Source organism: Phyllobates terribilis, unplaced genomic scaffold (genome assembly GCF_046119375.1).
Source record: "Phyllobates terribilis strain yellow unplaced genomic scaffold, ASM4611937v1 Scaffold_88__1_contigs__length_6355796, whole genome shotgun sequence".
NCBI lineage: Eukaryota > Metazoa > Chordata > Amphibia > Anura > Dendrobatidae > Phyllobates > Phyllobates terribilis.
The window spans coordinates 4,227,284-4,247,631 of NW_027362848.1; positions in this window are offsets into that span (position 1 = coordinate 4,227,284).

Genomic DNA, 20,348 nt, shown 5'->3' on the forward strand with positions numbered 1-20,348 from the left:
TGTCTATTTCTTACACATTCCTCACATGTAATAAAACTGTCAAACAGTTGCAAATCATGCACACGGGAGCGATTCAACCATATCACCGAGCAGCTATAAATACTCGGAGCTCGGCCCGAGCATACTCGGACAGAACATACTCGCTCAACACTAGTTCTTAGGCTTCCAAGCTTCTCCCTTTTTCCTCCCAACGTAACAATAGTCATTATGCCCAAAAAGTTGAATTTTAGTTTCATCAGACCACAGAACGTCTCCAAAAATTAAGGTCTTTGTTCCTGTGTGCATTTGCAAACATTAAACTGACTTTTTTATGTTTCTTTTGGAGTAATAGCTTCTTCCTGGCAGAGTGGCCTTTCAGCTCATGTTGATATAGTACTCGTTTCACAGTGATAATTGACACAATCTTACCAGCTTCTGCCATCATCTTCACAAGGTCTTTTGCTTTTGTTCTTGGGTTGATATGCACATGTCGGACCAAAGCACGTTCATCTCTGGGACACAGAACCCGTCTCCTTCCTGAGTGGTATGATGGCAGGACATTCCCATCTTGTTTGTACTTGTGTATAATTATTTGTACAGATGAACGAAGCACCTTCAGGTATCTTGAAATTGTACCCAAGGATGAGCCAGACTTGTGCAAGTCCACAATTCTCTTTCTGATATCTTGGCTGATTTCTTTAGACTTTCTCATGATGCTGCACAAAGAAGCAGTGTGTTTCAGATGTGCAATAAAATACATCCACAGGTGTGTCTCAGAAGCTTCTAAACACATGACATCATCATATAGGCAGTCCAGAATTGTTTAAAGGCATAGTAATCTTAGTATATGTAAACTTTTGACTTTGCAGTAAGTAATAAAAATGCCTTAAAACATTCTCTCGCTCTCATTATTCTGGCATTTGGCAAATATTAAAAACTATGGTAATTATTAGTGTTGAGCGAACATGCTCGACACTGCTCGGTACTCGCCCGAGCATCACGCTACTCGGGATGTTCGGCGAGCACCGAGCATTTACGGGTTACTCGGGCGGGAGCTCGGGTCTCCGCCCTGCATGTTTGGCGCTCTTTACAGAGCCAATGAACATGCAGGGATTGCCAGCCAGTCACTGTAATGCTGCAGCCATGTTGGTTGTGGGCATTACAGTGATTGGCTGGCCGCACAGCGTCACCTCGAGTATTTAAAACGGGGCGCCACCATCTTGGACACATTAGACAGTGTAGGGACAGCGCTGCTGATTTAGGGAGAGATATAAACTGCAAAATAGTTAGTGTAGGGTCTGTAAAGGCTGCCAGAACAAACAAACAGTCCTTTTCAGGACTAATATCCATCCCAGATACCAGGCAGGCAGGCTGTATAGGAGACACAGTGGTTATACCAGCAAACGCTGCATTACAGTCCTGTGTGCTCCTGTTGCTGAAATTGCTGGACTTAGCACCAGGTGTCGGGGGCCAGGAAAAATCCTTTTTTTTTCATCTAAATCCTCCTTTTTTTTCCTCCTTCACACTGTACAAATACCCGTCTTATTAACCTTTTGGTGTGTCCCCCCCCCCCCCCCAAAAAAAAGCGTGTCTCTGATTTTTCAGACACAAATATAACTGTTGAAAATAGTCTGGTGTAGGCTAGAGAAACAGAAGTGTTGTTTTGCACTTCCACGGTTCAAACCTCTGTATTATCCATTTTGGGCCATTTGTATCTAAAAAAAAACAGTTTGAGTGTGTCGCTCACTGTTCAGCCGCAAATATCTCTATTTAAAAAAGTGTGGTATACCCCAGTAAACAATAACTGTGGTTTTGCCATCCCACGGTAAAAAATCTCTATTATTCAGGTTTTGGTAGTTTTTTCCGTAAAGAAAAACAGTAGTGTCTCCTGACTGTTGTGACACAAAAATATATCTGTTGAAAATAGTCTTGTGTAGGCCCGACATCCCAGTGTGGTTTCGCAGTTCCACGGGTCAAATCGCTGTACTATCCAGTTTTGGGCCTTTGGTATCTAAAAAAAAAGCAGTTTGAGTGTGTCGCTCACTGTTCAGCCGCAAATATCTCTATTTAAAAAAGTGTGGTATACCCCAGTAAACAATAACTGTGGTTTTGCCATCCCACGGTAAAAAATCTCTATTATTCAGCTTTTGGTAGTTTTTTCCGTAAAGAAAAACAGTAGTGTCTCCTGACTGTTGTGACACAAAAATATATCTGTTGAAAATAGTCTTGTGTAGGCCCGACATCCCAGTGTGGTTTCGCAGTTCCACAGGTGAAATCGCTGTACTATCCAGTTTTGGGCCTTTGGTATCTAAAAAAAAAGCAGTTTGAGTGTGTCGCTCACTGTTCAGCCGCAAATATCTCTATTTAAAAAAGTGTGGTATACCCCAGTAAACAATAACTGTGGTTTTGCCAGCCCACGGTAAAAAATCTCTATTATTCAGCTTTTGGTAGTTTTTTCAGTAAAGAAAAACAGTAGTGTCTCCTGACTGTTGTGAAACAAAAATATATCTGTTGAAAATAGTCTTGTGTAGGCCCGACATCCCAGTGTGGTTTCGCAGTTCCACGGGTCAAATCGCTGTACTATCCAGTTTTGGGCCTTTGGTATCTAAAAAAAAGCAGTTTGAGTGTGTCGCTCACTGTTCAGCCGCAAATATCTCTATTTAAAAAGTGTGGTATACCCCAGTAAACAATAACTGTGGTTTTCCTCTTCCACGGTTCTAATCTACTCTTTATTACCCTTTTTCCATTGATAGTGCAAGTGTAAGCTATTTTACTTCATTTACAATGGGCAAGGTGCGTGGCAAGGGACGTGGAAGTGGACGTTCTGGTGATGGTTCGTGCAGAGGACGGGGCCGTGGCCAAGGTGAAAATGTGCCACAACCAACAGCCACATCTTCTCGCTCCCACTTCTTGACCGAATTACTAGGGAAGCACAGAACAACACCAGTATTGAGAACTGATCAGTGTGAACAGGTTATTAATTGGATAGCAGATAATACTTCCAGTTACCTGGGCACCACCACCTCCGGTCTGTCTTCCACACGGTCAACTCTTAGTAGCCGTGAGTCTCGACCGCATACTCCTCCTCACCCTGATGCTCCTTCCTTCCACCATGCCGAGTGTCGTCAGACAGCAAGTGATCCCACACTTGGACACTCTGAAGAGCTGTTCACTGGTCCATTTCCATATTTGGGCCCCTCGCCAGATACGCTTGAAGTGGTGGAAGAGGAGATCCCATGTTGCAATGCCCAAATATTTGAACAGCCACGGCCACAGGAAGTCGACGTTGGCAATCTGTCACAAGAGGTGGACGATGACGAGACACAATTGCCAGGAAGTGAGGAGGAGGATCGTGGTGCGCAAGTGGAAGAGGAGGAGATGGTGGATGATCTAGTAACTGACCCAACGTGGAAGGAGAACATGCAGAGTGAGGCCAGCAGCACACAGGGGGAGGGAGGCAGAGTACCCCAACAGGCAGGAAGAAGCAGTGTGGTGGCCGCAGACAGAAGGCAGGCAACCGTTCCCCGTAACACCAACACGAGGGACGTTGCCAGTACAAGCGGTAGGTCTTCCAGAGTCTGGAATTTTTTTAAAGACTCTGCTGATAACCCCAAAAAGGCCATATGTTCCACCTGCAATGGCAGCATCAGCAGGGGTGACAAAACTACCAGCCTGACCACCACCAGCATGATCAGGCACATGGCAGCAAAGCACCCGACTTTGTGGGGCAAAACCCAGGGTCCACGACCAGTGTCAGCGGGTGTCACCACTGCTTCTTCCACTGTTGTGCGTGCAATAGAACCCCCTGTTGTGTGTGCAAGGCAATCCCCTGTCCATACTGCATGTAAAGATGCCCCCTCCTCTCAGTCTTCACTTGTTATGGCAGTTTTTCAAGAAACAGCATCAACGTCAACGTCCACGTCCCACCGCAGCGTTCAATGGTCCATATCCCAGACCTTTGAACGAAAGCGGAAATTCGCAGCTAACGCCCCACAGGCCACAGTCCTAAATTCGCACATTTCATGACTGCTTGCATTGGAAATGCTGCCTTTTAGGCTGGTGGAGACGGAATCCTTCCGCAATCTTATGGCGGTGGCCGTCCCTCGGTACTCGGTCCCCAGCCGACACTATTTTGCCCGGTGTGCCATCCCCGCACTACACAAGCACGTGTCCCAAAGCATCTGCCGTGCCCTCAACAACGCAGTTACTGGGAGAGTCCACCTGACAACGGACACGTGGACAAGTGCTTGTGGCCAGGGACGGTACATCTCTCTGACGGCACACTGGGTAAACATAGTGGAAGCCGGGACCCAGTCGGACCTTGGGACGGAACACATCCTCCCCACACTGAGGATTGCGGGCCCTATGTCAGTCAGAGTTGCCCCCACAGTGTACAGCTCCTGCGCATCCTCCTCCTCCTCCTCATGTTCAGCCTCCATCTCAGATATCACCACATCAGTTACAAGCTGGAAGCATTGCAGTACTGCCTCCGCCAAGCGGCAACAGGCTGTGCTGAAACTCATAAGCTTAGGTGATAAACCTCACACTGCTTGTGAGTTGTGGACAGCTGTGAAAGAGCAGGCAGATCTGTGGCTGAGACCGCTGAACCTACATCCCGGCATGGTCGTGTGTGACAATGGCCGTAACCTGGTGGCGGCTCTGAGGCGAGGTGAGATCACACACGTACCATGCCTGGCTCATGTGCTTAACCTCGTGGTTCAGCGGTTTCTTAAATCGTACCCCGAGTTGCCAGATCTGCTCGTGAAAGTACGCCACCTGTCAGCTCATTTTCGCAAGTCGGCTACAGCTTCCGCCGCCCTTGCTGTGTTGCAGCAGCGTTTGCAGCTTCCGGTACACCGACTGGTGTGTGATGTCCCCACACGTTGGAACTCTACCCTCCACATGTTGCAAAGGATTTGTGAGCAGAAGAGAGCAGTTGTGGAGTACCAGCTGCAACAAGGCCGTCGATATTCAGGTCAGACTCCACACATAAGACCTCAGGAGTGGACCTGGATGTCTGACATATGTACCATCATGACAAACTTTGAGGAGGCCACCAAGATGGTGAGTGGCGATGACACCATCATTAGTGTCAGCATCCCACTTGTCTGTCTTTTGCAACGCTCTCTGCAGAGAATTAAAGAGGAGGCATTGCAGCCAGAGTATGATGAGATGGATCAAGAAGCCATAGCGGGTGATTACACACAGCCCAGCCTCATCTCATCCCAACGTGCATTGGGGGACAATGAGGGAGAGGAGGAGGAGGAGGAAGAACAGGAGCTGCTATCATGCGTTGTAGACGGTAGTACCTGTACAAGTGTCATACCGTCGGTTCAGCGTCGGTGACCTGAGGACAGGGGGGAGGAGGAAGAGGAGGAGGAGGAGAGCATGGTCAGTCGTCATCTTGGTGAGGACACGGAAATCTTGCCCGTTACCAGTCTGGCACGCATGGCTGACTTTATGTTACGCTGCCTTAACCGTGACCCTCGCATTGTCAAAATGTTGGGTGACAGTAATTACTGGTTGGTGACACTTGTAGACCCCCGCTACAAGGAGAACTTTCACTCTCTTATTCCTGAGGTGGAGAGGTCTACAAAAATAGGGCAGTACCAGAAGGCCCTTGCTGCAGAACTCTTAAAAAAATTCCCATCTGAACACGCTAGCGGCAGATGTCACAGTTCGTTGCCCAACCAAGGCGTACAGGCGAGAGAGATGCAACTCCAATCCAGCAGAGGCAGGGGAACACTGTCAACGTTCTGGGACAGTTTTCTGACACCCGCCCAGCTTACAGGCCCTGAGGCGCGGGGTACTCTCACAAGGAGTGGAAAGTTTCAAAAGATAGTGAGGGAGTACCTTGCCGATCGTACCAGCGTCCTCCGTGATTCCTCTGTGCCTTTTAATTATTGGGTATCCAAGCTGGAAACTTGGAATGAACTCGCTCTGTACGCCTTGGAGGTCCTGGCCTGCCCTGCCGCTAGCGTGTTATCGGAGCGTGTTTTTAGTGCCGCTGGGGGAATTATAACTGATAAGCGCACTCGCCTGTCAACTGACAATGCTGACAAGCTGACCCTTATCAAAATGAACAAGGGCTGGATTGGGCCAGACTTCTCATCACCACCAAATGACAGCAGAGTAACATAAAGTCAAATCCACTGTGTTATTTCGGGAGGTGTATTCACATGCACCGCTTCACACCCACACATGGGTATATGCTTCCTCGTTTCGGCTGTTTTATCTTCTTCTCCTTATCCTCAGCCTCCGCCACCACTATACCACCAGGGTGCCAGCATTGCAAGTTCCTCCGTCCTTATTTTTGGCAGCTTTTGCTTGCAAGGCATAAGCAAATACTATGGGACACCCACTCCCCAATAATGGGACTTATGTTTGTAATATGCTGTACTGCATGGCTCTTGTAAGGGGCATTGCAAGTTGCTCCGTCCTAATTTTTGGCAGCTTTTGCTGGGAAAGCATAAGCAAATACTATGGGACACCCACTCCCCAATAATGGGACTTATGTTTGTAATATGCTGTACTGCATGGCTCTTGTAAGGGGCATTGCAAGTTGCTCCGTCCTAATTTTTGGCAGCTTTTGCTTGGAAAGCATAAGCAAATACCATGGGACACCCACTCCCCAATAATGGGACTTATGTTTGTAATATGCTGTACTGCATGGCTCTTGTAAGGGGCATTGCAAGTTGCTCCGTCCTAATTTTTGGCAGCTTTTGCTGGGAAAGCATAAGCAAATACTATGGGACACCCACTCCCCAATAATGGGACTTATGTTTGTAATATGCTGTACTGCATGGCTCTTGTAAGGGGCATTGCAAGTTGCTCCGTTCTAATTTTTGGCAGCTTTTGCTTGGAAAGCATAAGCAAATACCATGGGACACCCACTCCCCAATAATGGGACTTATGTTTGTAATATGCTGTACTGCATGGCTCTTGGAAGGGGCATTGCAAGTTGCTCCGTCCTAATTTTTGGCAGCTTTTGCTGGGAAAGCATAAGCAAATACTATGGGACACCCACTCCCCAATAATGGGACTTATGTTTGTAATATGCTGTACTGCATGGCTCTTGTAAGGGGCATTGCAAGTTGCTCCGTTCTAATTTTTGGCAGCTTTTGCTTGGAAAGCATAAGCAAATACCATGGGACACCCACTCCCCAATAATGGGACTTATGTTTGTAATATGCTGTACTGCATGGCTCTTGGAAGGGGCATTGCAAGTTGCTCCGTCCTAATTTTTGGCAGCTTTTGCTGGGAAAGCATAAGCAAATACTATGGGACACCCACTCCCCAATAATGGGACTTATGTTTGTAATATGCTGTACTGCATGGCTCTTTTAAGGGGCATTGCAAGTTGCTCCTTCCTAATTTTTGGCAGCTTTTGCTTGCAAGGCATAAGCAAATACTATGGGAGACCCACTCCCCAATAATGGGACTTATGTTTGTAATATGCTGTACTGCATGTGACGCTCCCCCTGGGCCGTGTGTACACGTGTGTGGGATACCCGGTGCCGGGTCTCTGGGGTCTGTAGTCTCCATGGCAGTGACCCGGTCCCGTGGCTCAGGCTGGTCAAACCAGTGGCAGTCTTTCTTAGGTTTTGAGGTTAATTGTCCGACTGCGCCACCCATGGATTGCGGTCAGGGAGTACCACCGCTGAGGCTGGTGTTGTGTGCGCAGCATAGAATGGGATAACTCCCCTCGGGAGGAGTATAGCCTCAGGGCAGTGAGTGTGGATGATGGGGGTGATGGTGCACGAGCACAGCAGGAACGACTCAGAGTCTTTGCAGTGCAGTTCAGGGTCTTTACTGATGATTATAAGGTAGACCCTCCCGGGAGTACTGGCTAGCATAAGAGGCCTGGTCAGTCTGTGAGCAAGCAGGAGTTCCCCTGGCCAGGTGGAGTTGTAGGCCTCCCCGTCTGTCTGCACTCTTCCTGGCTACCTTGCTGTAAGCGGGTAGAAGTAGCCCACGTCCCTGAGTGTACCGTGTAGTGCTCACCCGTATGGCTGGTGACTTGGGGCCTTCTGTTAGCCTCCGCTCCACGACGGCGGTGCTGGTCCCTTGCTTGTGACTGAGCCTCCGGGCTTCTATGGCCAGAGGACCTGAAATCCCCTGTCGGCTGGTTTCTGCTGCTGGATATATAAGTCCTCACAGCTTCGGACTCCTGTGTCTGGTTCCTATTGTCTTCTGTCAGGGCGAGCTCTGCTCAGCTTCCAGCCCCTGGTCTTTAGCTCCTAGCTCCTACAGAGCTCCTTGCTGTTACTTTCCCTTGCTCTCACTCTGACTCTGACTGTTCTCTGACTCACTCAACCCCGCCCCAGATCCAGTTTATAAGGGCGGAATTCTCCCCTCCCAGGACTGGAGCAGGAGGATGTTGCATGTTTAAGGGATCCTGACCAGGAAACCTCCCACTTGCTCTCCGACGTAATATCTCTATTACTGTGGTGACCAGACCCCTTAGGTGCCACACATGGCTCTTGTAAGGGGCATTGCAGTTCCTCATAATTTTTGGAAAGCCTTCCATTCACTGCTTAGGCCAACAGTGCACGGGAGACCCAGTTGCTATAAATGGAAAAAAAGGTTTAGTTAACGCCCTCTGACCTCCATGTCATTTCCAAGGGGCATTGGAGTGGCTCAAAATTTTTGGTAGGCATTGCACTCACTGTATGCCCTATAACTGTGTAGCCGAACCGCTCCTTTTGTTACAGAAACATATCCTACAAGACATATCTGGTTGACTGGTCTGATATTGATGTGAATGGTCCCTGTTCCTCCTGCTCTTTCTCCTTTGCCACTACCTCATCCATCATTTATCACCTGAAGCTTTGTTTTAACGGGAGTCATAGAACTTGGATAGTAGCAGGAAAACATCCAGCAATCCTCGGAGGAGGTAGGATATGCGCCAAAACGCTGACCACCTCAGGCCTAGCCGCTACTACATACATGCGCTTGCATTACAACAAAACAAAGCAGATGCTAACTTCTATCATCCTCATCATGCTCCTCACCTTGGCACTCTCAACTCCCCTGATGGAGAAGCCAGGGTCCACTGGAGGAGTCTGATAGTCCGGTGGGCTCGGCCAATGCTGCCCTAAAGCAGGCCAGGCTAAGAAAAGTGTGGGAAAGGTTACCGGGACAAATAGGGGTGGCTGGGGACCGAGTATGGACACCCGGCCACCCCCTGGAGGCTGGGGAGCAAGCGGGGACACCCGGCCACCAGGCGGCTGGGGACTGAGTATGGATACCAGGCCGCCGACACAGCCATGGCGTGGTGGCCAGATTCCGCCTCCACATGCCTAAAAGGCCCAATTTAAAGTGCAGGCAAACAGTATGGTATTGCAGCCTGGGGGTGGGTGGGTGGCAGGCTGCATACTTGCGCTTGCATTGTAAGGAATGGGAGAGGTACAATTGAACACTGCCCTGGAACAAGGACTTGAATGGGGATAGTTGCAAGTCTGCAACGACAGGTGCAAGGTGGGAGGCATCTTCGCATGTACCATGAACAGGGGTTTGGCATGCACACACTACAGCGGAATAGGCTCTCCTTCCCACTAAATGCACTGGGGAGGGCACAGGTAATGTTTTGGTATACGCGCTTAATCTTATGTATAAGGCACACTAGGACAAATATGGGCGGCTGGGGACTGAGTATGGATACCTCGCTGCCGAAGCAGCCATGAGGTAGTGGCCAGCTTCGGCCTCCTCCAAACTAAAAGGCCCCATTTCAAGTGCAAGCTAGCAGTATGGAATTGCAGTCTGGGGGTGGGTGGGTGGCAGACTGCACACTTAGACTTGCATTAAAAGAAAACATAGCAGATGCTAACTTCTGTCATCATCATCATGCTCCTCACCTTGGCACTCTCAACTCCACCGATGGAGAAGTCAGGGCCCACCGGAGGAGTCTGGTTCTCTGGTGGGCTCGTCCAATGCTGCCTAAAGCAGGCCGAGCTAAGAAAAGTGTGTGGGGGGATGTTCCAAGGAGAAATAGGGGCGGCTGGTGACCGTTTATGGACACCCGGCTGCCCCCAGGCGGCTGGGGACCGTGTGTGGACACCCGGCCGCGGGGCGGCTGGGGACAGAGTATGGACACCCGGCCGCCGGGCGGCTGGGGACTGAGTATGGATTCCAGGCCGCCAACACAGCCATGACGTGGTGGCCAGATTCCGCCGCCACATGCCTAAAAGGCCCAATTTCAAGTTCAAGCAAGCAAGCAGTATGGTATTGCAGCCTGGGGGTGGGTGGGTGGCAGGCTGCATACTTGAGCTTGTATTGCAAGGAATGGGGGAGGTACAATTGAACACTGCCCTGGGACTAGAACTTGCATGGGGATAGTTGCAAGTCTGCATCTTCTGATGCGGTAAGGATCACTTATGATGGGCACACTTTTAGACAGTGACCTGGGAGTCAGAGATGCTTCCAGGGGTCTTCCCCATGCTGTTCCCTTGTCTTTTCAGCACTTTATGCATGTGTCACACAGCACATGGCCAGATAAGGTTGTAAAATGTTAAAATGACATTTCACGGTGAATGCATTTGTCATAGTTGAAAGCAATACAAAAGTGCAAAAACGCATAAAAAATTCTACTTGTGAACATAGCCGAAGGTGTGGAGGAGTATTTTTGTTTTTGGTCATTTATTTTAACTTATGCACAAGTCTTTTCCCTGGAAAGGATGTTCCTTAACATATTTCACAGTAAAAAAGTTTCACTTTAGTTTTTGAACGTTTTATTGTGAGCCCGTAAAAGTGGCTTAATACCTCTGACCACGTTGTTGACAGCAGTGACCTGGGGGTCAGAAATGCTTCCTGGCGCGATCCCCATGCTGTCCCCATGTCATTTGAGCACTGTCACTATCGTTTTGGGCACTTGTTAGGCTTTTAAAAGACTGCCGGAGGTGCCACCGCAAAAATGCTCGAGTCTCCCATAGACTAACATTGGACTCGTTGCTCGGGTCGAGCACCCGAGTATCACGGCGAGCTCGGCCCGAGCTTCGAGCACCCGAGCATTTTAGTGCTTGTTCAACACTAGTAATTATGATAATCCTAATTGACCTAAAACGGGAAAGGTTTATTCTGATTTCATGTCAGATATTGAGAAAAACATGTCTTTTTATATAGTGTATGTAAACTTCTGATGTCAGCTGTAAATACACCGACTCTGCTAAAGGACAACATGTCCCAGCAGTCCCAAAAAACATACACCAATGAGGACACGGAAAACATGGCCAGCAATGTAACTCAAGTATCACAACGTCACCAAAAGTAAGTAAAATGATTATATCTGTCTAAAAAGCAAACTATGCGGGCGGCCTGGATGAACGGATCTGCCGGCACCATACTGGAACTGCTGCGGATCAACTGGTCCCAGGAGTCCCGGCTGAGGAACCATTGCTACCACTGCAGCAGACATGGCAGGTGAGTGGAATGAATGGGAATTATTGTAAAACAAAAGCCAACGATCCAATGGACCCGCCGTCTACACTACTGCGATAGATACAGATGGCAATATATACAATTGCAAAGATCACAGATAGAAATATATAAAGCTTTCATAAAGGAGTTTTATCGCATTGCCAGATAATTATTAGGAGAAAAAACAAGTGTGAATGGTGAATCAGATAGTGATTCACAGGAAGCAGATACATCATTTACAAAAGAAAACTGAACGTGTGCACAGGGTGCGACTGGGGAATATATATAGTGAATCACAAATGATCATTAAACATTATGTAAATTGTATGTCCACATTCCTGAATAAGGAAACACATTGATTTGATGTAAAATTGAAATTAAATATACATCGCCGAGCCGAAAAACAAAGAAATATTAGTAGATGAAAAACAAATCATTTTGCTGATTTTCACTGTGGTGATCTTTCCACACTTAAGATTATTGATATAGACAAGGTGCAAAGACAAATAGGTGGAGGAGATAGAGACAAGCTGCTCTTAGCCAGAGAAGCCTCATGGATTCTTAAACTTAACTCTCGCATTCCCAATGGTCTCAATTTTCGCAATGATCTAATGTACATTTTTTGATACTTTTTTCTAATGGTGTACTTAATTTGCCAGCATACCATGCACATAAGTTTAATTTATGCATATTACTGAGCAATTATCCTCAGGAGGTTTTTCACTCACTAGTGAACTTCCTGTTCTTTGTTGTCTCCACCCTATTTTCTCTTTTGTTTTCAGTCCATATATATATGTTACTGTAAAAGTCAGAAGGCCGGTAAAACCTAGGATTTACCGGTCAATCTGGACATTTACCGAGGCCGTCGGTAAAAGCTCAAAATGAAAAGTAAAATTTGACTTTTACCTGTGAAGTCTTGGTAAATGTTAACATTCACCGTCGAGCGTGGTAAAAGTCAGAAATATCAGGTGTGAAGATGGAACATCTGACTTTAACCAAGCGCAGTTGGTAAATGTGCACATTAAAATGTAGCTGAGAAGGGTGTAATAAAAAGTGTAAGCCACCGCGGGAAAGGTGTCTGATTAGGCAGATACGGCAAGGAAATGGAGGACACAGTGGGAAAGGTGTCTGATTAGGCAGATACGGCAAGGAAATGGAGGACACAGTGGGAAAGGTGTCTGATTAGGCAGATACGGCGAGGAAATGGAGGACACAGTGTTCAAAGTTTTTATAAATGTAATAAGAGTAAATGGGGAAAATATGGTAATAACAATGAACAAAATCTGCTACCCTGTAAGGTATCTGCTACCCTGTAATGTATGTACGTTCTATATATACAGATGTCAATCCTGACTATCCTATGATTATTGTTCCGATCATACAAAAAGTGCCCACTTCCCGCTAACATACAACCACTAACCCCACACTAAAATATGCAAAAGAGAACGTCCTATGAATCTTAGGGTATCAGTGTTCCGCAGCACCCTCTCACAAAAAGTTACAAGAAGTACACACGCTGCCGGTGTAGTAGTGTATAAATTGTCCTGTACTTAGCTTCCTGTAGAGCGCAGAGTCCAAAGTCTTTCCAAGGGCCCCTTGCAAGGTGGACGCTAACACCGCTCACACGATTTACCGTTGCCGCGCCAATGTGGTAGAACCAGAAGATATGCAGATAAGCTCTGAGCGGGAGTTGCTGGGTGCCATGAACGGTCTGTTCCACCCGAGCACCGTAGTCTCTGATCAGGGGAATCGGAAGACATCGCATTCCGAGAAAAGGCTGGAAGGAAACAGCGCAACAGCCCTGTCTGGGCTCAGTCTAGTCAGCACAGCACCAGTACACTCACTCTCCCTAAAATAGCTCCTGCCTCAAGTCCTAGTTTCCTGGGGTTCTCTTCTTAGATTGCTGCCCAATCACTGCCTGAAGAAAATCACTAACTCATCAATGGCAGTGTTAGACCAGTAGATGGTGCTGTTGTACAGTCTTTCACACAATGCTAAGTAACCCTATTACAAAAGAACATGGGATTCTTGCCAAGCAGTGTGGGTAAATGGGCGTACTTCCTGTTTTTGTCCTCATGCTGGACGACTGCCTGAGTGTTTTGCAAGTTGCACATACTGCTCAAAGCTGCATAGCTGACTGCCTGTCAAAGCTGCACAGGCACTAGCTGATTGTCAGATCATGAGTGAGGAAATGAAAGATCATTTTTTGGAGCTCTTGAATGAAGTGGTGGAGAAAAAGCGAGATAATAATTTTTATCTCACGGACGATAAATACGAGAATATATTGAAAGAAGTGAAGGAGGCTAAGGTGGCGGTACCTAAACAGAGTATTCACTACAGGCGTTTGAAGAGGTACGACATCATGACCGTCGGAAGTGATGAAAAGTTAATTGCACCAATATCGTGTGAAAAAGACAACGTGTTGCATTACGTTCGGTGTGCAGAACTCTTTAGTGTCATTCATAATGCGCACATCAGTACCGGCCACAGAGGGCGGACCAGGATCCTAAAGGAGGTGAACCGTAAGTTCAAAAATGTCACAACGGAGTCAATAGTTATTTATCTGCGACTCTGCGAGCCATGCCAGAAAAAAACAGAAGATTACCAAAAAAGGCCTTGTTGTGAAACCCATCCTACACAGTGAAATGAATTCTTGTGCTCAAGTCGATCTCATTGACATGCAATCCAATTGTGATAATGATTTCAAGTTCATATTCGTCTATCAAGACCACGTCACTAAATTTGTTCTTCTACGTGCTTTATGCACTAAAAGAGCAGAAGAGGTTGCGTACCACCTCCTTGACATTTTTTCCACTTTTGGTGCCCCGTGTATTCTGCATTCTGATAATGGGAGGGAATTTCGTAACAAGGTCATACAGAGTTTGTGCGCGATGTGGCCTGATATGAAAATAGTGCATGGTAAACCAAGACACAGCCAGTCCCAAGGCTCCGTGGAAAGAGCAAATCAAGACATTGAAAACATGTTGTCAAGGTGGATGGAAACAAATATGACACCCAAGTGGTCTGAGGGCCTTCGCTTTGTACAAGCAATGAAAAATAGAGCATACCATGAGGGAATAAAATGCTCGCCCTATGAAGCTATGTTCGGAGTACCAATGCAGATGGGTCTAGCTACCTCCAAAATTCCTAGTGATGAGATCAGAAATCTCTCTTCAGAAGAAGATCTTGAAAAAATGTTTGTTGGCTTGCAAGAGGAACCTAGTGATCCGACATCACCAACAGAAGCCGAAGGGTCAGATGAATCTAACTTTCATCACACGTCAGCACCGACAGCAGCAGAAGCTTCGGATGAATCCAACTGTCATCAGCTGTTCACAACGGAAGGAGAAGCTTTGGACTTATCCAACTGTCCGCACACCTTAACAGCATATGAAACTCCACCAATTTTGCCACCCAAGAATAATGAAGACCTAAAAGAAAAAAGTGCCGAGTCAAAGCCTTCTAAGAAAGATGGAGAACTTCATGATGATCAGCAACCTGACGTTTTGATTTCGCATATAATCAATAGAAGAATTGGTGCGGTCAGAAGAGTTCGAAAAGCTGCAAGAGAAGGACTTGAAACACAGGCGGTAATTTGTCATTTTTGAGAAGTATTTTCCTTCATAAATGTTTCCTATTTGAATTCAGAATTACATAGTTTTGAAGTTGCGTTATTCTTGTATTTGCGGTAATTTGTCATTTTTGAGACGTATTTTCCTACATAAATGTTTTCTATTTGCATTTTCCTATTTGCATTCAGAATTACATAGTTTTGAAGTTGCGTTATTCTTGTATTTGCGGTAATTTGTCATTTTTGAGAAGTATTTTCCCACATAAATGTTTTCTATTTGCATTTTCCTATTTGTATTTGTTCATTTGCATTTGCATTTTGAAGAATAAAAATATTTCTAACGATTAAGGCCTTCATCAGAGTCGGAAATTGCGTTTAGTTAACTTTTACCACCATCATCTGCTGGTAAGTCAGAATTCTGTGACTCAAAGTTACTTTTACCAACACATGCTGGTAGTTACTTTTACCAACACATGCTGGTAAATGTAAAGATTTACCAATTCGCCCAGGTAAAAGTCCAAAATCGTTCGTTTATATGGAATACATCTGACTTTTACCAACGCTGTTGAGAAATGTTAAGATTTACCAAGACTTCACCGGTAAAAGTCCAATTTTACTTTTCATTTTGAGCTTTTACCGACGGCCTCGGTAAATGTCCAGATTGACCGGTAAATCCTAGGTTTTACCGGCCTTCTGACTTTTACAGTAACATATATATATGTCTTTTAACCATAGCAATGTATCCTATGATTAAGAACCCCTGTTTGGTTCGAAACGCGTAAGGTCTGCCTTACATATGGCGCTTTTTTAATGGAACTAATAAAATGGACGTTTTAACTTTACATTTCTTGTGATGGATACGGAGAAGGTGCTGGAGTTTTTCTCATCTACTTCCTATTCAATTTTATATTTAAAGAAGTTGTCCACTACTTTCGCATTGATGCCCTATCTATAGGATAGGGCATCAATGTAGGATCGGCCGGGGTCCCGCACCTCCACCGATCAGCTGTTATCGGTCGGCCAGAAGTGCTTGCCTGTGGTGCTTGGCCGTCCATCTGTAGTGCCCGCTGCAGGGTACTGCACATCCGCCTCCCATTGAATTGAATAGGAGGCGGATGTGCAGTAACAAGTGCCGGCCACTACACCTTGACGGTCAAGCACCGCAGGTAAGCACTTCCTGCCGTCGGCCGCCGCAGAAAACAGCAAATTGGCGGGGGTGCCGAGCGCGGGACCCCGACTTATCATACATTGATGCCCTATTCTAAGGATAGGGCATCAATGTGAAAGTAGTGGACAACCCCTTTAATCCAAAGGGAAGCAATGTTTATGAAAAAAATCTATAAAAGATTTTACAAAGAGGGACAAAACCATACAGCATATACAGTTACACAAAATAAAAGGGATTAATAGAAGAACTTACTATACCAATCACAGAGACGATTCAGTTTAGCCGAAGGAGAGCACTTCGATTGATTTGGCCGTTTCAGTGAACGTGACCCCTGCTTACATGAAAATTTGTATCTCTCAGATCAATATTGATCTTTTATGCTAAAGTGGGCCCTGCCCACACACTCCCCTGTGATGACCTGGTCGCCGCCCTTCATGGTTTTGTTAAATCTCTAATTTCTGTGATATCTCCTCGCTCGATGATTGCAGAAGTTAGCAAATGATGCCATATTTTTTTTGCGATTTTACCTTTCCTTAGAGATCAAACATGATGCTGTTGGTTATCTCTGCATTGTTGCATTACAGCTCACAGACAGGGCTCACAGATACGGAAAAATATGCATACTCTTCCTTATTTAGCCCCGCCACTAAAAATATATGTCTTATCACAATCGGAAATATAGAAATGACGCTATTCCATATTTAATTTTGGTGCCTCAGAGTCTGGAGATCGAACTCATGTGCAGCTGGGACTGTCCCGGCTATTGTAAGGAGTGTGATAGATTCCCTTTGAAGCCTTAACAAGATGTTTACTATCTCTTTCAGGTGTCATACTTGTTATTTCTGATCAAGTGCACAACTCATTCAGTCTCTGGCCCATATGTTCAAAGGTGTCTATTTGTCACATATGTCTCCTTTACCAGGAGATCCATTTCGTATGGTAATTAGCCTGGATAATTAAGTTTGTCACTTCTTTTGTACACTACTATTTTGCATAGAAGCAGCTTTTTAGATTGCTAGGTCCTGTTACTCCAAATAGGATAGGGGAGGGGGGACGGCTGAAGACTTTGGAGGGAGAGATTTGAGAGATTTTTAATATTTCCTGACAGTCTGGATATAGCAGACTTGGTATTTTGAACCCTAAATTACGAAAACGGTTGATTCCTGAATACCCCATTATTCCTATTTTCCACGGGCTCCCTAAGGCTTACAAAGGGGTTTTCCTCCCTCCGCTCAGACCAATAATTTCTGGTATTGGATCCCTGAACGAGAACCTTAGTGAGTGGGTGGATGGTCATCTCCAACTACTCATTAGATCTCCAGTTTTTTTGAAGGACACTTCTGCTATCCTTAAGGTTTTCGATCATTTCAAATGCCATCCTAACTATTCTTTTGCTACATGTGATATGGTCAACTGATACTCATCCATACCTCACAATACAGCTATGGTGGCTATTGCATACCATTTGGAGAAGTATAGTGCCTATTCGCCAGCCCTCAAACATTTTATTTTATTATCATTGGATTATCTGTTAAAACATAATTTTTTCATGTTTGGTACTAAATTTTATTTACAGACATTGGGGGCACCGATGGGTCTCAAGTTCTCCCCATCTTTAGCAATACTTTTTATGGCCTGGTGGGAAGAAATTTAAATTTTTTTTCTATTAATAATCCATTCTCTACTCATTTGGTTTGGTTTTCCAGATATGTGGATGATGTACTCCTTGTCTGGCAGGGAGACACATCCACATATTCTGAGTTTGTTTCTTACATCAATTCAAACAATTGTAACATCCTTTTTCCTTCTAGCCAGCTGTCCATCCATGTCTCGTTTTTGGATATTGAATTGCATGGTAACACAGTCACCGGTAGGGTTGATACTTCTTTACACCATAAAGACACTGCCGGTAACACCATTCTGTTGGCATCCAGTTCTCAACTCAGGCACACGACCAATGCAATCCCCAGAGGAGAATATACCAGGGCCAGGAGAATCTGCTCCAATGATGACACTTTTATCAATAAAGGAAAAATCATAACTGACAGGTTATTAGATAGAGGCGATGATAAATCTAACATCCGTCATACAGGTGAGGAACACTCCACGCAGGGATTTATTGTATGGCACCAATAATAATTTGGAAACGGTCCTCTCCTCAGAATATTGTATTTTCCACTCCGAACAGTAGACAGTTTAACACTATAAAGAATATTATTCTGAAATACTTGCCGGTTATTAACCAGGAAAAATGTCATCCAACTACTTTGGAAGGGGGGTGTCAAGTAGTTGCTAAGAGAGGAAGAACACTTGGGAATATGTTGTCCCCCAGTATGCTGCGTAATACCAGAACACCTTCTACATGGCTCTCGGCTTCCGGTTGTGCATTAAATAGATGCAGCGTATGTGGCTTTACTGACAATAGAGAACAGGAATTTCCCTCTATGCGCACTTCATCTCATTTATCCTATCCAATCAAATCCTTTATAAATTGTGAGACCAGTCACGTGGTATACGGTATATTCTGCAGTAGCCGTCACCTTCAGTATATTGGCTATACCACACGTAAACTGAAGAAGAGGATCGCCGAACACATCAACAATATCACCAACAACAACTCGGGGTATTCTGGTGCGGCCAAACATTTTACCATAATACATAAAGGGGGCTCCTCGTGTTCATCATTTTTCAGACTCGAAAAGGTCAATTTTGTGGCCTGTGGTGGCAGCTGGAAAAAGCAGCCGGCCCTGAGGGAAGCGTATTGGATCTTGACTTTAAACACAAAGTACCACCATGGCGTGAACTTCAAAAATGATTTGTTTTCATCTACGAACATTCTCCCCGTTTTTCGGCTTGGCGATGTATATTTAATTTCAATTTTACATCAAAATATTGTGTTTCCTTATTGAGGATTGTGGACATTTAATCTATATAATGTCTAATGATCAGCTGTGATTCACTATATGTATCTCCCAGTCGCACCCTGTGCACACGTTCAGTTTTCTTTTGTAAATGATGTATCTGCTTCCTGTGAATCACTATCTGATTCACCATTCACACTTGTATTTTCTCCTAATAATTATCTGGCAATGCGTTTAGTAAGAGACGATAAAACTCCCTTATGGAATTTGTATATATTTCCATCTGTGTCTGTCGCAGTAGTGTAGACGGCCGCTCCATTGGATCGTTGGCTTTTGTTGTTTTACAATGGTTCACATTCATTCCACTCACCCGCGGCCAGGTTGCAGCATTCAGGTGCATTGTCAGCCATGTCTGCTGCATTGGTAGCAATGGTTCGTCAGTCAGGACTCCTGGGACCAGTTGTTCCTCAGAGGTTCCAGTATGGTGCCGGCAGATCAGTGCATCCAGGCCGCCCGTATATATTGCTATAATCATTTTACTTACTGGTGGTGACGTTGTGGCATCTGAGTTGCATCGCTGGCCATGCTCGCCGTGTCCGCATTGGTGGACGTTTTGCTGGGACATGTTGTCCTTTAGTGTTTCTTTAGCAGAGTCGGTGTATTTGGATGTAGTATCATGCGCCCATATAAACCGCACTTTATTCCTCGTTGGCTTCCAGTTAGTTACCCTGATCTATACCGCTGATGTCAATACAATGCAGTCTTTTCTTCTAAGATTGCTGGTTCTTCTAGTTCATTCTTTGAGTGTAACATGGCGTTTGGCACTTGTGTTGCAGTGTTGGCCGTGTCTGCTGTGCTCGTATTTGTAGACGGCTTTCCGGGATTGCTGGGACATGTTGGTCCTTGGTGTCTCCGGCGGGATATCGGTGGTTTCGTGTGTGGTGCTATGTGCCTCTTTGAGCCGCACTGCTTCTCTTGGTAGTTGTGAGTCAGTCGGCTAGGATCCATACTTCTGATGTTAATACAATCTGCCCTTTTTCTTTCCTAAGATCGCTGGTTTCTTTAGTCCATTGGTGAGTGTGGCAGGGTGTTTGCTTTTCTTTGGTATCCAGTTGTGTGGTTTTTGGGCTGGTGTTAGGTGGTGCTGTGTTTCCCTGCGGTAGTCTTTTTGTTTTTATTTAATATATCTGTCATTCATGTCAGCTTATAACGCCATGTACTCACATTATGTGTATACAAACACCTGATACCTCATTATTGATTAATTAATTCATTATTCAGTCAATGGACATTGCTCTTTAAGATATATAGCAGCATTTATGTCTTACCTCTGACATCCTATGACTAAGGGTGC